Genomic DNA, 15,221 nt, shown 5'->3' on the forward strand with positions numbered 1-15,221 from the left:
TCCACGCTGCGGCCCATCGCCTCCATCATCACCGCGGCTCCGTCGCGCAAGGAGCGGCAGACCGCGAACACGTCCCGGTCCCTGCAGACCAGACAGGCCGAGTCAGCGCCGCGCCATGCCGCGCCGCCGCAGGCCGGGAGGGACGCCTGTCCGTCCGGCCTCTCCCACAGGTTGGTCAGGTCGGTGTGGAAGTCAAACAGCAGGCTGGCGTTGACCGCAGCGGGTTGAGACGAGCGGAAACACGAGACGTTCATCCTGAAGCGGAACCAGAGACAAAAAGTGTTTCTGAGGTGAATTTAGTTTCTACAACCAGAGTTAAAACTCCACCATAAAGTGGAGCCACTTTTTACTTCATGTCTTTCCATTTAAAGCTTTTATTTATTAGATTCTGCAGTATATTAAGACATATTTTAGATCATTTTGAATAAAATTATGGTTGGTTTTCAACATATCTTCATTGTTAACTGCTGTCATGATTGTTGCAGACCCAAACGCAGAAAGGAGGAGGCAGCAGTTGATGTGATAATTTAAAGAAGAATGGTTGAAATAATGATGGGTGCAAAAATCACAAAATCCTAGCAACAAAAATAAATCCATAAAAACATCAAACCAGGAGACAAGAGGAGAAAACTGAGAGTAGACACGAGGATTTAAGGAGTTTAGGATGAGAAACTTAAATAATGAAGAAGGTTGAGCTGAACAAAGAGCTGAGCTGATGAGACCAACTGATGATCAATAAATCTATCACTAAAGACACATAAAGACTAAAGACACATAAAGACTAAAGACAAAGACAGAAAAAAGCTGATCTGACAATAACAGGAACACAGAACGAGAATAAAAGGACTAAACATCTTGTAATCTAACTAAAAACAGAAACCTCAAACAATAACTAGTAAACCTAAAGTAACGAAATGACTAAGAACCAAACATAACAAACGTGATGAACGACTGAAACAAGGAAAACAAGAAGCCAAATCTAACCAGATAACAGAGACGTCCAGTCATTCTGAAACAAATGATGTGAATCTGAATAGTTTCTCTGTTTACTGGCACAAAAAGCAGCTGGAATAAAACCGTCACTTCATGACGAACCTTAACGACTTTAATACTGAAATCTGGAGAAACTATTTGATCGTTTTGCGTGTTTGTTAGAAACAGAACTGACGTCACATGAAGACTTTTCTAACTGCACAGAACCTGCCGACATCATCTGATGTCGAAAAGTCAGAACTTTGCAAGAAAAACCGAACATTTGGACTTAAATTTACGAGATTAAAACCAAGATATCCTCAGCATTACAAAGTGAAGTCCTCTGAGCTTAGAGGATTCATTTCGGGGTTTTCCCGGTTTCAGACCCAGTTCATGTCCGGCCTGCACCGGGGAAACATCGGTCTGGATGAGCAGATCTACCTTTGTTAAAACGCGCATCTTGTAATCTTGTATCTTGAATCTTGGTAACAGTTTGAAATATCATGTCGGATTGACTTCGGGTTCGGATCCGGTTTAATGTTTTAATTAGGCCCGATCTAAAGGCCTAGACAGAAAACCGTTAAAACCAGCTCGGACCTGAAGCGTCGTGTCGGACTTTGTGAAAACTTGCGAGTCGAAATGCTTGAAATAAATGAAGCGTCATTTCTCAAGACAAGTTTTTTATTATGTAAAAAAGACAAATAATAATCGTAAACGTACCTTAAAGGAGGTGCACGTCTGAAGCAATCTGAGCAATGAAACCAGAAGAGAGGCTGCAGTGTGAGGCTGCGCCCCCTGTGGCGGGAGCGCGCATCGCTCTAAACTCTGGACGGACTGAAATAAGCTGAGTGAAGCGACACGTCAAAACATTCAGCAAAGAGTCTGAGTGGTTAGTGCTCCGTTTGTGCTCCGTTTGTGCCGTTAAAATGTTCGTTTATGCAGCTTTCGTTTCTGAAATATTACAAATTTATTTTTTAGGTCATCCAGAGTTCACCATCCCCCCCACGTTGCTCCAAAACAAACCAAACTGGGCTACTGCTCATTATGAAATATTACATAATTTTCTTTCATACGCAAACTGACTTCCCCTAAACTGATGACTGTGTCCTGCTCTGGACATAACCACAAAGCAAGCAGTTATTAATTTCGGATGTTATTGTGTAAGTTAAATTCTGCAGATTTTCAGCTGTTGTACAATGTGTACCTTCTTTTGTTTTCAACTTCAATAAAGATTTAGAACAAGAAGAAATTTGTCTCATTTCAAGAAATGTTTTTAGATAGTAATGTTTTCTCACCAATATAACTTTCTCCACAATAATTGAATCCTGTCAATACAGGACATGTGACCGTGACGTAATGTGTGTATTTGTATGACTGTTCAACTGTGCTTTGGTTTCGGAGGTGGTTTCAACCACATTGTTGACTTTCTGCTGATTATGCAGCAAAAGGGTAAAAAACGACAACAACAAAAAAAAAATTCATAGCTAACATTCTAGTTGAGCAAATAAAGTTTTTTGCAGAGTAAAACCGGAAGTGCACGGCAGCGTCATTGGTTCAACAAAGTTCATCCAAGTAATGTTCTTAATATTTAGTAAATATGTTTTAAATGCAACGAGTTTCATTTCATCCAATTTCTGACATTAAATGTATGTGCGTGGGCTTCAAGGGTTTTTAAAAGCACGTAAAATGTTTTGCCAACTTTGACAAAGTTCTCACAACGTGAACTGTGATTGGCTCCGCCCACAATGCAGCGAGTGTTGCTTTTGCGGCAGAGGAGGTGTAATTTCAACCTCTCCTTAAAATTATTCTAGCAGTCTGAAAGAAATCGTTTTGAAAGAGTCATCTTTGGAATTTTTCCAACTCTCTGATTTTGATTTTTGAACAAGTAAATTAATGCTCAGGTTTCATATAAAATGTTTGACTCGATGCAATTCATCCCCATAAAGCAGAGAGGATGGAAGCATGGATAGATTACATATCCATTTATTTAAATTCACAACTTATATTTGAAGTCCAGAATTTTTAAACCTGTTGAAACATAGATAATTTATTCCAAAGTGAAATAAAAATTTAACAGGTACTTAAATTGCCAATTCACAAGACTAGTAACAATGCATTATTGAAAATTATTTTGTAACATGGTTACATGGTGACGTAATCGGCCAAAATGATAATTTTTAATATCTCGAAAACGAAAGCTGCACTAACAAAAATGTTAACGGCACAAACGGAGCACTAACTGTGTAGCCCAGTTTGGATTGTTTTGGAGCAACATGGGGGGATGGTGAATTCTGGATGACCTAAAAAATAATTTTTAATATTTCAGAAACCAGAGCTGCATAAACCATTTTTTGACGTGGGTGTGTCAGTTTCACTCACCGCAGCCTCAGAAACACCCAGATAGATTCAGCTGGAGGAAAGCGCAGCAACGAATGAAGCATTTATCTGACAAACAGACGGAGCAGGTAGAGCAGAGGTAACACAGGAAGAACCCGGATGTACAGAGGACGGCCTTAAAGCCAACTGTAAACTTCTTAAATCTCATCAAGTAGCCCAGGGTTCCCAATTAACAGGTAGGTCTGGCTTAAAATGATGAAACAGAAATAGTATACAAAATATATTTTATGTATACATTCTTTTACAATATTAAAAATAGACTTTATTATTCTAGTTTAAAACCCAATAGAGCTCAGCAACTCAGGACACTAGAAGCAATTTGAGACTTAAACAAAAACTGCAAACCAAATTAGTAACCACACAAATTAAAGACACAAAATAATGTTAGACAAAACACAAAAAAACAAGTCTCACGTTGCGTCAGCCCAGTGACGCTGCGCCCAATCAGCTAATTCATAAAACAAAACAACAAATTACGAACTAACAGTTTGGTTCTGTGGTACGGATTCCTCTAGGGGACATGGGGAATTTTTTCTTTTGCGTTCCCTCGCAATACTGTACTGGTCAGTTATGCAGCATAATTAAATCCTGTAAGCCTTTCTTACTTTCTGCTTTAATATAAGGTTATGTGAGGTTTTTCCATGAATGTTAGTATCTTTTTGTGAAATATCTGAAGTTTTATATCTTTCTTTAGGATAGAAAGGCGCCACAAACCTACGATATAAACAGAAACTTTCCGTAAGTAGGAAAGAAATAAAAACACATTATAATTTGGACTATTTCTGAGTTATTATCGAGGGTAATAAATCATCTGACAGTTTTGATTGTGTCTCTGTTGTTCTAGTCTGAATGGTTTAAAGAGCTGCTTTCAGTTCCATCTCAGCCTTAACAGACATAAACATGCAGGAAAAAATAAATCGATTTTCAATCAGTGTTTTGCACCAAACAGTTAATAATAATAAACAAGTTTTCACGGAGGCTCTGTAGGAGCCATATGAATGAAATAAGTAATTATTGATATGACAGGAGCAGGAGGATTTGACACTTAGGTGTGTCGACGTGGGAGTGACGTCACCAGGTGTGAATGGGAAGGATACTGGCTTTGTGTGTATGAGGAAGCGGTGAGCGGGGCGGTCAGTCCTTGCAAAGTTTGGAGCCTGATCATCAAAATGGAATAAATCGATAATTGTGACAGAACAAAGAAATGGTTTGGAGTTGATTGATAAACGGACAGATGAGATTCCCCGAGTTAACCCAGTGCGGCCCTTTACCATCATTAGTTTGTTGTGTTTTTAATAATAAAAACTTGTTAATAGTAAAAACTGTTTGGTGCAAAACACTGATTGAAAATCGATTTATTTACTGCATGTTTATGTCTGTTAAGGCTGAGATGGAACTGAAAGCAGCTCTTTAAACCATTCAGACTAGAACACAACAGAGACACAATCAAAACTGTCAGATGATTTATTACCCGCGATAATAATTTATTTATTTCCTACTTACGGAAAGTTTCTGTTTATATCACAGGTTTGTGGCGCCTTTCTAAAGATATAAAACTTCAGATATTTCACAAAAAGATACTAACATTCATGGAAAAACCTCACATAACCTTATATTAATGCAGAAAGTAAGAAAGGCTTACAGGATTTAATTATGCTGCATAACTGACCAGTACAGTATTGCGAGGGGACGCAAAAGAAAAAATTCCCCATGTCCGCTAGGGGGCTCTGTACTGTGGAGCCCGTGCTACAACTCCAGCTCTTTAGCTCAACCTATTAATTTAACCCAAAGCATCAAAAAATGCACCCAGGTGAGAGCATAATATGCAACATCATCAATCTTTATCAGCCACACAACAGCGTATTTCAGATGCTGCAGCAAAGAACCAATGAAATGCGACCATCAGCACAAATGTGCAGGATCCAAATGTTGGCACGGAAACCGCGCAGCACACACCTGGTGCCTATATACGCACTAATGAGCCTGTCGTGCTGCTAACGGAAGTGAAGGTGGGGAAACGGGGCATGATGCATTCAAGGGCCAGAAACGGGTGGGAATTTACAGCCACTTTATATAAACACCGTTATAGACCACCCGGTTACACATACATTCCGAAATGGAAAGAAAATGCTAAATTTCTTTAGATAAAAATCTCTAAATTGTATTTTTTTCAAAATTAATATTCACTCTTTTGACTATAAAGACATAAAACAACCAGTTGCATTCAGAAGTTCCCTAATTAGTCCACTTGTGCAACAACTTGAGCAACTTTTGCACTTTCCTCCTGTTGCAGACGCGTCAGGGCTTCTATTTATAGATTAACACACACACTCTCTCTCTCTGTGTGTATCTCTCTCTCTCTCTGTGTGTGTGTATGTCTCTCTCTGTATCTATCTCTCTGTGTGTGTGTATCTCTCTCTCTCTCTCTCTCTCTGTGTATCTCTGTGTGTGTGTGTATCTCTCTCTCTCTCTGTGTATCTCTGTGTGTATCTCTCTCTCTCTCTCTCTCTGTGTGTGTGTGTATCTCTCTCTCTGTATCTATCTCTCTGTGTGTATCTCTCTGTGTGTGTGTCTCTCTCTCTCTCTCTCTTGATCTTTCCTCACAGCGCAAGTTGCTTGGAACTCGAACTCTTGTGCAAAAGAGGAAAACTGCATTTTTTCAAATTAATAATCGCTTTCGATAAAGTTCTGAGGCAAAAAATAAAAAAATAAAATAAAATAAAAAGGCTGGTCATAAAATGCAAAAATAAAAACCATCAAAAGAAAGTCCTAAAAGTATTTCAGAAACCCCCTAAAACAGAGATAGTAATAAAATATATTATTTTAATGTAACTTTCCTGATTTCGGCCTGCAGAGGCTCGTAGAAAACCAGGCAGCTGTTACATCAATCAGAAAGCAGGAAGCTCCGTGTGAAGGAAACTAGGAACATCGGAGTTGAACTAAATAAAAAGCGCCGTTTAACTCACCTCGTTTGGTCTGTTTAGTTTCTGGTTGGAACCTCGGTTCGCCAGAAAAGGTCCAGAACCAGAACCAGAACCGGAACCGGCAGCCAGACCCAGAGAATCAGAGAGCAACGTTGGAAAATTCATCTTGATTTCTCTTAATGTCCGTTAAAGAAAAGATTCAGATTCAGATCGTTCAAGAATTTCTAAAACACAGAAATGTGTCTAAAACACACATTCTGAGTCTGAAATGTGCGTCACTCAGAATGTGTGTGTGTCTAAGAGAGACTTCCTGGAATGAACACGGAAGTGTGTGTGTGTGTGTGTGTGGGTGTGTGTGTGTGTGTGTGTGTGTGTGTGGGTGTTGTGTTCGGCTCCTTGCTGCACATTTCCATATTCTTGTGACGTCGTGTGACGTGTATATTTCTGTCAGACCCGCTTGGCAACGGGCCTGAAGGCGGAACAGGAAGCGTCAGCGCGCTCACCATGAACACCGGGGATCCTCCAGATCTGGACATTTTCCCTCTTATTGATCAGCACTTGGACTTTTTCTCTCCGATGACCTTGACTGACCTCCACCGGTTCTGTTCCGGATGGTTCTGGGCGTTTTGGATCGGACTGTTGACTACGGACCTTTTCTGTAAACCCAGCCGAAACAAACATGGAAAGATCTTTTATTGTTTTTATATTATTCGGACGCAACGTTCCCTCTGGCTCATCGCTTGGATTATTTTTGATTCCCAGAGAGCAGTTCGGAAAGAAAAGGCTGAACATGCGGAAGAGCGGTTCGGAGGACGTTCTCCGGAGGGAGGTACCGATCCTGGACCAACCTCCCTCCGGATCCGACGCACCTTCCAACCACAATGGAAAGAGTTTTTCTGACCATCCAGACGAGAACTGAGAACGTGTTGGACGTCCTGCAGACCTACCGAGTTCACCTTTGACCTCAAGCCTATTTGGACCCAGCAGAACCAATCATTGTTTCACTGCATTAATAAAATAAAATCAGGTGAGTTTGAATTCAGACATTTATTTTTGCAGGTGTATTGTTCGCTGTCAGGATTTGAGTTTCTGTGTCTCTGAATCCTTGAGACAATCACTGACTCCTCGTTTCTCTCAGTTATTTCTGAAGAGGTGGAGTGGAACAGGCAAGCCGCTTTTGCACAAGTATTAGGCCCGTTACGTTCCACCTCGACCACAACTCGCCAGTCTCCGTCCCACCTCCAATCTGCGCCGCTGCAGCCTCTCTGCGCGCAGAGCGGCTCCGGCTGCAGGCGGCAGGCGGCGCGGCTGGTGTCGTGCCTCTCCCTCCTGTATTTAATGTCTCACCACGTCTCACCGCAACTCCTCACGTTAGCAGACGAGAATGTTGACATACCTCTTGTAGTTTCTTGATTTAAATATATTTTAAATGGAAAACTTAATAATTTTAACAGTTTTTATTGCGTAAAGAAACGTGAATGCAATTAATAATCATAATTTTTCTCCAAACGCCATAGTTAATAATTTGTATTAGTTATTATAAGGTATTAAAATATTGTATATTAGACCGTTAGACCCATCAACTATAACCACTTAATTTACATGTTTATTTTGTTGCATTATGCAGATAAATTCCTGCTGCACTGTTAACGCTCGTCTTCAGTTGGTTCAAGGTTTGCAGAGAAGTTGCGGTTTCTGAACTTATGGTGTTTCCTTCTAAAAATAACTGCAATAAAACAGCTCAAAGGAAACAATCCACTGCTGCAGATTTCATCTCAAAGATTGTTCAAATTTTCTGGATTCATTAAAATCACAAATAAACCAAAATGCGAAGAAAAAACATGTTTCTGTTTCAGAAGCTGTTAAGTGATTTATTCGCCTATTCAGCTGCAATTATTGTTATAGTGCAGAGCAAGCAGGTATTTTAATAGACTTAGACTTTGATTCAGACGGAAATTTACATTTAAATTCTCTGAGCCTCAGCTAATCAGTGCTAATGTTCCTGAATCCTCACTGGTTACCTATTGTGTTTATTGCATATTCAGCTAAAACACTAACAATAAGATAATTTATATAAATCAGCCAATAAATGAGAATAAAGTTCAAAGGTCAGGTTTGATCTCAGTTTTTTTTCTTCTGATAAAGAATGAAGCGTTTGAACTGATCGGAACTTTGTTACCGGACAGAAACTTTAGTCATTATTTCATAATGCAAATATCTGAGGCTATGAAAAGTAAAGGTCCGTGAAAAATCAGGAGTTTATATGCGGCCTGCTGAGAAACTTCATCTATCTGGAACTGAGCAGTTTGGAAAATTATGATCTATGAAACTTTATTGAATTGAAGTTTGCTTCCTTATCGGGGAATAAACGGCGCAAGATGATTGTTTGCGCCTAATGAGAGAATCAGCGACAAAATGAAGTTAAAACCATAAAAGCTGCTGGAGGTGAATAAACTTCCTTCTAAGCGTCAAAAATGCTGATTGGTGATAAGAGAGAAATTATTCTTTTTCAGGAAGACATTTCCTTTCATATTCACAGTTTTTACACATTTATTTTCATCGGTATTTAATTTATCTTGTTAATAATCGACTTTAAATTCATTTCCCTGTTTTTTCCTCATTCAGTGAAAAATAAAACTGTCAGAAGGAAAAAAATCACCAAGCTGAAAACACTATTAACCTGCTAATAATAATAATTCAGGATTATTTTAATTCTGAATTATTTTCTATATAAATTTAAATACAACATTTAAAGAGGTGGTGAGTTTTCTGATGAAATTCTGACCAGCAGTTGAGAGGAAGTTTAATCTGACTTTTTGTCCTTCAGGCTCCAGACATGTCCCTCCATGTTGTCCTGCTAACTGTTGCTGCGACGGTTCTGGTTTCCGCCGACAGCCGGAAGCTGCAGGTCAGTTAGGAACCAAACAACCATCAGATTTATTAGAAACAAGCAGGAACTCTAAAATCTCCTCCTGCCTTTCAGACCAACCTGACCTGCTTCACGTCCTCGGATCCAGCAGCCGTGAACGCCACGCAGCTCCACGGTAACCATGACGACCAGAGTTTCCTGTGGACCAAGGATCCAGATGCCGCTCCTCTTCCTCAGTGCTCCTCTTCCTCCTTCTCCCCCCCTGCGTCCCGCTGTGAGGTCTGTCATCTCGGCCAGATCTTCATCATCTGCGCCGACCTGCCGGATGGAGCCGCTCTGTACCTGGAGCGACCCGGAGTCCCTTACCGGACCTGGAGGAGCGGTACGGACCGGCAGCACACTCTGGACCCGACCAGAGTCTATTTATCTGTTTATCATTTATTTAAAAATAATATTTTAGGAAATCCAGCTGAGACAAATGAGTAAATATTATTCTGCTAACGTCGAAAAAATACAATTTTGTATTTGTCATGAAATAAGAAATTACATTAAAATCACACTGAATAATCCGATTCACGTCACTAGTCGTTAGAAATCAGCGGTGACAGTTACATCATCACCTGTCAGATTGTTGTAGCCCAGAGTTTTTCTCCGGGGAAACTCCGCGGACGCGGTGTTGGAGAAATAGTCGGTGATTTTAAAGAATATTTATGGATTCAACACGTTGGAAAGACACAAAATCTCTTCTGAACTGCGACGCTGTCAGAGTGGAGCAGCTCTGCAACACTTGGTGCAAGAAAATGTTTCAGTTTTGCGGAAAATACTGATTTCAATACGGCCGAAAAAGAAGAAGAAGAAAAAACACCTCATCCTAAAGCGCGAAGACGTTTTATTGAAAAATATAAGTTATGTCAAAATGACCGTTTTTCCATTAGGCCCATTTATTTCCTTAATTCCAATTTGCGCACCGACTCATGAAGGATCATCTTATTCAAGTTTTTCTTGTTTGAATCATCCAGTGGCCTCCGCTTCTTAAAATGAATCATTCTCAAATATCTATATCTGAAATATAATCACACAGTTAATTCTCACACTGAGCAGCCAGAGAAATCAATGTGATGCTTCTAGGGTAAAATCTTATGATGAACTTCAGCTTTATTTCCTCAAACGTTTCGCAACAACAGTTTGTGTCTGAATTAATTCAGAAATGACTCTCTCTCTCTCTGTCTCTCTCTCTCCTTCTCTCTCGCTCCCTCTCTCTCTCTCTCTCTCTCCCTCTCTCTCGCTCCCTCTCTCTCTCTCTCTTTCTCTTTCTCTTTCTCTCTCCCTCCCTCTCTCTCTCTCTCTGACTGGACCTGATGCTGCAGAAACTCTTTGCTGCTCAGCCGATGGAGAAGCAATGACAAGAAACCTCCTGATTTCAAAGCAGATTCATTTGTTTTTAAATGAACTTGTCCTACTAATCTAACCTGTCCTTAAAATATATCATAAATATATTGGGTGTACAGCATGTTGTAATTTTAATGTATTTTTTCTACTCTAATTTTATATTAATGTGTTTTTCTGAGAGCATTGAAACAAAGTCAAACTCCGTGTTAAGCTGATGACTGGAAGCTGATCGTGTTGCTCTGTTCCAGCCGCCTGCCCACCGCCGCCTCCTGCTGTTTGAGACTCACTCAGGTAAAATCCCGCCCAGGTGACTCCTTACCTGATCTTTACTTCTGGCTGCAGCATTATTCAACAAATCTGCTGGTGTTTAGATTTAAAAACGTAAAAACTGGATTATGAGTTAATTCATTCAAGAATATCACAAAATTATGCTAAAGTAGCAGCAAGTCAATATAGTTTTACTCGTAAAATCCCCAAATTATTCAAGTGAGAGAAAAAGAGTATTTGATAAAAATGCGACTCTTGAGCCATTATTTGACCAGAACATTAAAATTATGTAATCAGATGGAAAATAACAAAGTTATGCTGAAATTCTGGCATTTATAGAATAAAATAATAAAACTGGTCAATTATTATTATTATTATTATTATTATTAATAATAATAATACATTTCTAACATGAATTATAAACACTAATTGTAATATGTTTACACCATAAAGCTTCTGAAACCAAAACCTATATTGTTGTGGAAAAACAATACTACTTCCAAGCACTGTTCAGGTAAAATCACTACCTGAACAGGTAAATATATGAATAATATATTTCATAGTATATGAAAAATATCATGAAATATATAGTGCACAATACAGAGAGCTCATAAGACAGTCAGTAATGAAGCAGGTCTGGATCAAAGCTCTGCCAGGCAGAGAAACACCTGCAGCTGTGGAAAACAAACTTCCAACCATGTAACCCAAATAGTTCTTTTGTTGAGAGTTCATAAGCATTTCATATCACATGACTATGTGACCTTATTGTAATTTTTCCATCACATATACTTCAATGGGCAGCATACATAAAAGCTCTAGTCATACAGCATAATCAAAGTCTACTGGAACTGAACACCAGTTAGATCAAATCTACTGTTTACTGTAAAACCGTAAAATGGAAAATAACTGAACAATAGAGATTGTGTACAAACACGATGTCTCACTCTGACATAAACTGTGTGTCTGGTACAATTCAGTGCTAACAGCTACTTTCGATCAAGAATATAAGTGTTACTTCAAAATATTATCAGTCAAGTAAAGTAAAAAGTTTGGTACAAATAAAAATACTCCGAGGAGTTTCTATTTTAAAAAGTTACTGAAGTAAATGAAGCTAATGTCTGCTCTCCGATCTGTTTTCAGTTCCGGATGAACCCAGACTGCCCCCTGCTGGTAAGTTTAGTCCCTTCAGATTAAAATAGCAGCTGCATCTCAGAGTACCTGTCATGATTTTTTAAAGTCTTTTACATACGAGACCGAGAATCTGTGAAAACACTGATCTTGTCCCTGAGCTGCTATCGCTATCGGTCTGAAAAAATGCACCAAAAACAACCAATCAGAGCCAGGAGGCGGGGCCTTGTGCTTTCACTCAACCTCATGTACATGCTGCTAAATGTGCTAACTAGCCTTAGCATTGACAGGAGGCTATGCTAGCTGCAGCGCAGCAGAGACAAAAGGGTGATTGACAGAATTAAACTCCGCCTCCTGGCTCTGATTGGTTGTTTCCCGTTAGCACTGGGAGACGACAGAGAAGCTACAGATTATCTTCTCATACCATATTTTCACTACATAGTGATAGTTTCATCCAGTAAGCGTATTCCTGTCTGGATCTTGATGGTTTCAGCTTTAACGTGTTCCTCCGCGCTGACTCTCTCTCCTCTGTCTTGATGATCTTTGCTCACCTGTTGCCAGGTGTTCCACAGATCATTCAGCTTTAGGTTTGAATCGGATCCAGTTTCTGCTCCAGAATCGTCTCTTTGACCCGAATTCAGTCTGACTTCATGTTTCTACAGATGAGAACACAAGAAATCACTTTGCTGCTGTCGCCTCCCTGATCCTCTTCCTCATCCTCATCCTCATCCTCACCGCGGTGGCTCAGTGTGGAGCTCATGGGTCGCAGCAGGTGGGTCTTTCTGAAGCAGAATAGTAATAAAGTTAGAATCGATATTCTCTTTTCTTGGTCAAACAGAAGTTTTGCCCGCTGGCCACCAGCTGCTCTTCGTCTCTCCAGCCTCTGAGCTGTCAGTCAGCTGGATGACGACCAGCGAGCAGAATCCATCCAAACCTGCCGGTTCTGGTCCTGCACTGATTCATTTAATTATAGGTCTCTATATTTAAAGGAATGTAAATATGAACATTCATGTTGTTGTGATTATCAAGCTTTTCTAAGCATTTAAGATAAGATAAATCTTTATTGTCATCATACCACTTTAGAAAATAACTATTCCACAACAAATTTATTGAAAAAATTCAGGCTGGAACTTTAATATGTGTATTTATATTAAATATACAGTATTCATCTTTTCTTAAACAAAAAATAAAGCGTTTTTTGTATATTTGTTGAAAGTGCCACCATGTCGTAACAGAATGTTATGAGACAGATAATCAGAGCTCCTCCTCTGTCGTCTCCCAGTGCTAACTAGAAAAGAAACAACCAATGAGAGGCAGGAGGCGGGGCTTAGCGCTGTCAGTCACTCTTTTTCTCTGCTACACTTGCTAGTATAGCCTGTTGTGAATGCTGAAGCTAGTTAGCGTGGCCACTGATGATGTGGGATAAAAGTTTGGCTGATTGGCAGCGCTAAGCCCCGCCTCCTGGTTCTGACTGGTTGTTTTAGTGCCTTTCTTCAGATGCAGCTCAGGACGTCGATCTTAATGTTGCAGGTTAAAATGGTGTAAATATGCGTATTTAGCAGAGTAGCTGAGTGGTTGAGTCCTCTGACTCTGAGCAGCAGCTGCAGCTCAGTTTATTGTTTTAAGTTTCAAAACAATTTCCAAATTCGCTTTATTAACTCCATCAGTAACATTTGATCAGTCTATGTGATTCTCAAAAGAAAAAGTGTGAATTGTAAACATTTGTCAGCTTCTTCCACTCGTTTTTCAAAAGGTAAACATTTTTAAACATTGTTTTTATTAAAAACTTGCAACAATGTTTCTTATATTCCATCTTGTCAGAAGAGATAAAAGTGCATCACACTTTGCATTAACAGCAGGTATGTAGGATTCATCCATGTTCTGCTCAGACTGAGTATTTTTACTTGTTTATTTTAAATATGAGTAAAGTTGTAGTTTTATGAGTAAAGTTGTAGTTTTTGAGATAAAGTTGTAGTTTTATGAGATAAAGTTGTAGTTTTATGAGATAAAGTTGTAGTTTTATGAGATAAAGTTGTAGTTTTATGAGATAAAGTTGTAGTTTTGAGTAAAGTTGTAGTTTTTTTACACCCAGTCTGAGCTAAAATGAGGATCTTGTGAAGTTATAGCCAGTATTGATTTTATAAATAAAGAAATCTTGTTTGGTCTGAACAGTTTGTGTTCAGCATGTGTGGGGTCTGCAGAGATGTCAATATTTCTTTTCAGCGTGTTTCCTAGGAAACGATAGTGACTGTAGGGAGTGACTCGGTACCAAGCACCACTCTGTATTTTATTTTGAATATTACTTCTTTATTTTCTTGTTTGATTCAATAATTTGCTCATTAATAACGACAGGAATGTCTCTGTGTTCACAGAACCGAAACCCGGAGCAGCAGATCTGAAGACTCCAACACATCTGCTGCAGGATGTTTATCTCTGCATTTTTAGGTTTTAGTCTTCTATTATCTTAATATTAGCAGTTTTATTTATGTATATACTGTATATACTGTATATATAAACAATAAACAGATGCATGCAGAACTAACACAAAGTTAGATTCCTGAAGACTTTCTGCAAAATAGGGCCAAATGTTGAGACTTTTTCATGAAGCTAAATCTGGTTCTTAGCCAGCTGTCCTGCTCCGGGTTATGAAATCTCTGTAAAGGGAAATGTCTAATTGTTATTACAGTGAGTCAGTTTTGAGTTACAGTGAGTCAGTTTTGAGTTACAGTGAATCAGTTTTGAGTTACAGTGAATCAGTTTTGAGTTACAGTGAGTCAGTTTTGAATTACAGTGAGTCAGTTTTGAGTTACAGTGAGTCAGTTTTGAGTTACAGTGAATCAGTTTTGAGTTACAGTGAATCATCCAGAACTTCCTCTGATGAATCCAAACTTTTCCTCAGACTAAAAGACGTTTTAATCTAGAAAAATACCGTTAGACAAATATTTGATAAACTTTGATTCTCTGCTAAAAAACAACCTGACATTCTTTATGTTGTATAATCAATCATCGTTCATAAATTGGTGTTGATGAGTTTTATGGTTGTATCTAAGAAAATAAAAATAATTTAAATTCCTGTTTCCTGTCTTAATTTGGGCTGTTTAGAGTCATGATGAGCCAAGATGTCCCTCATATATCATTGTAATCTCTCATTTCCTTACTTTGTCCCTGTTTTAAATAAATAAAACACATTTAACTTCTGAAAGAGCTGGCAAAAAAGTTTAGTTTGAAAATTAAATGTTAGCAAAATAAAAATTCATTGGAGGTAAATATTTAGC

The 15,221-nt window shown here is 38.9% G+C and overlaps 1 long non-coding RNA gene across 1 annotated transcript; it reads left to right on the forward strand.

Annotated features, from left to right (window-relative positions):
• The first annotated feature begins 10,815 nt into the window (after positions 1–10,815).
• Positions 10,816–14,351, forward strand: LOC116725329 (uncharacterized). The gene is made up of 4 exons (XR_004340383.1): positions 10,816–10,842; positions 11,959–11,988; positions 12,609–12,718; positions 14,319–14,351. It is a non-coding gene; the product is annotated as an uncharacterized LOC116725329 (long non-coding RNA).
• The last annotated feature ends 870 nt before the right edge of the window (positions 14,352–15,221 follow it).

Source organism: Xiphophorus hellerii, chromosome 9, assembly GCF_003331165.1.
Source record: "Xiphophorus hellerii strain 12219 chromosome 9, Xiphophorus_hellerii-4.1, whole genome shotgun sequence".
Taxonomy (NCBI): domain Eukaryota; kingdom Metazoa; phylum Chordata; class Actinopteri; order Cyprinodontiformes; family Poeciliidae; genus Xiphophorus; species Xiphophorus hellerii.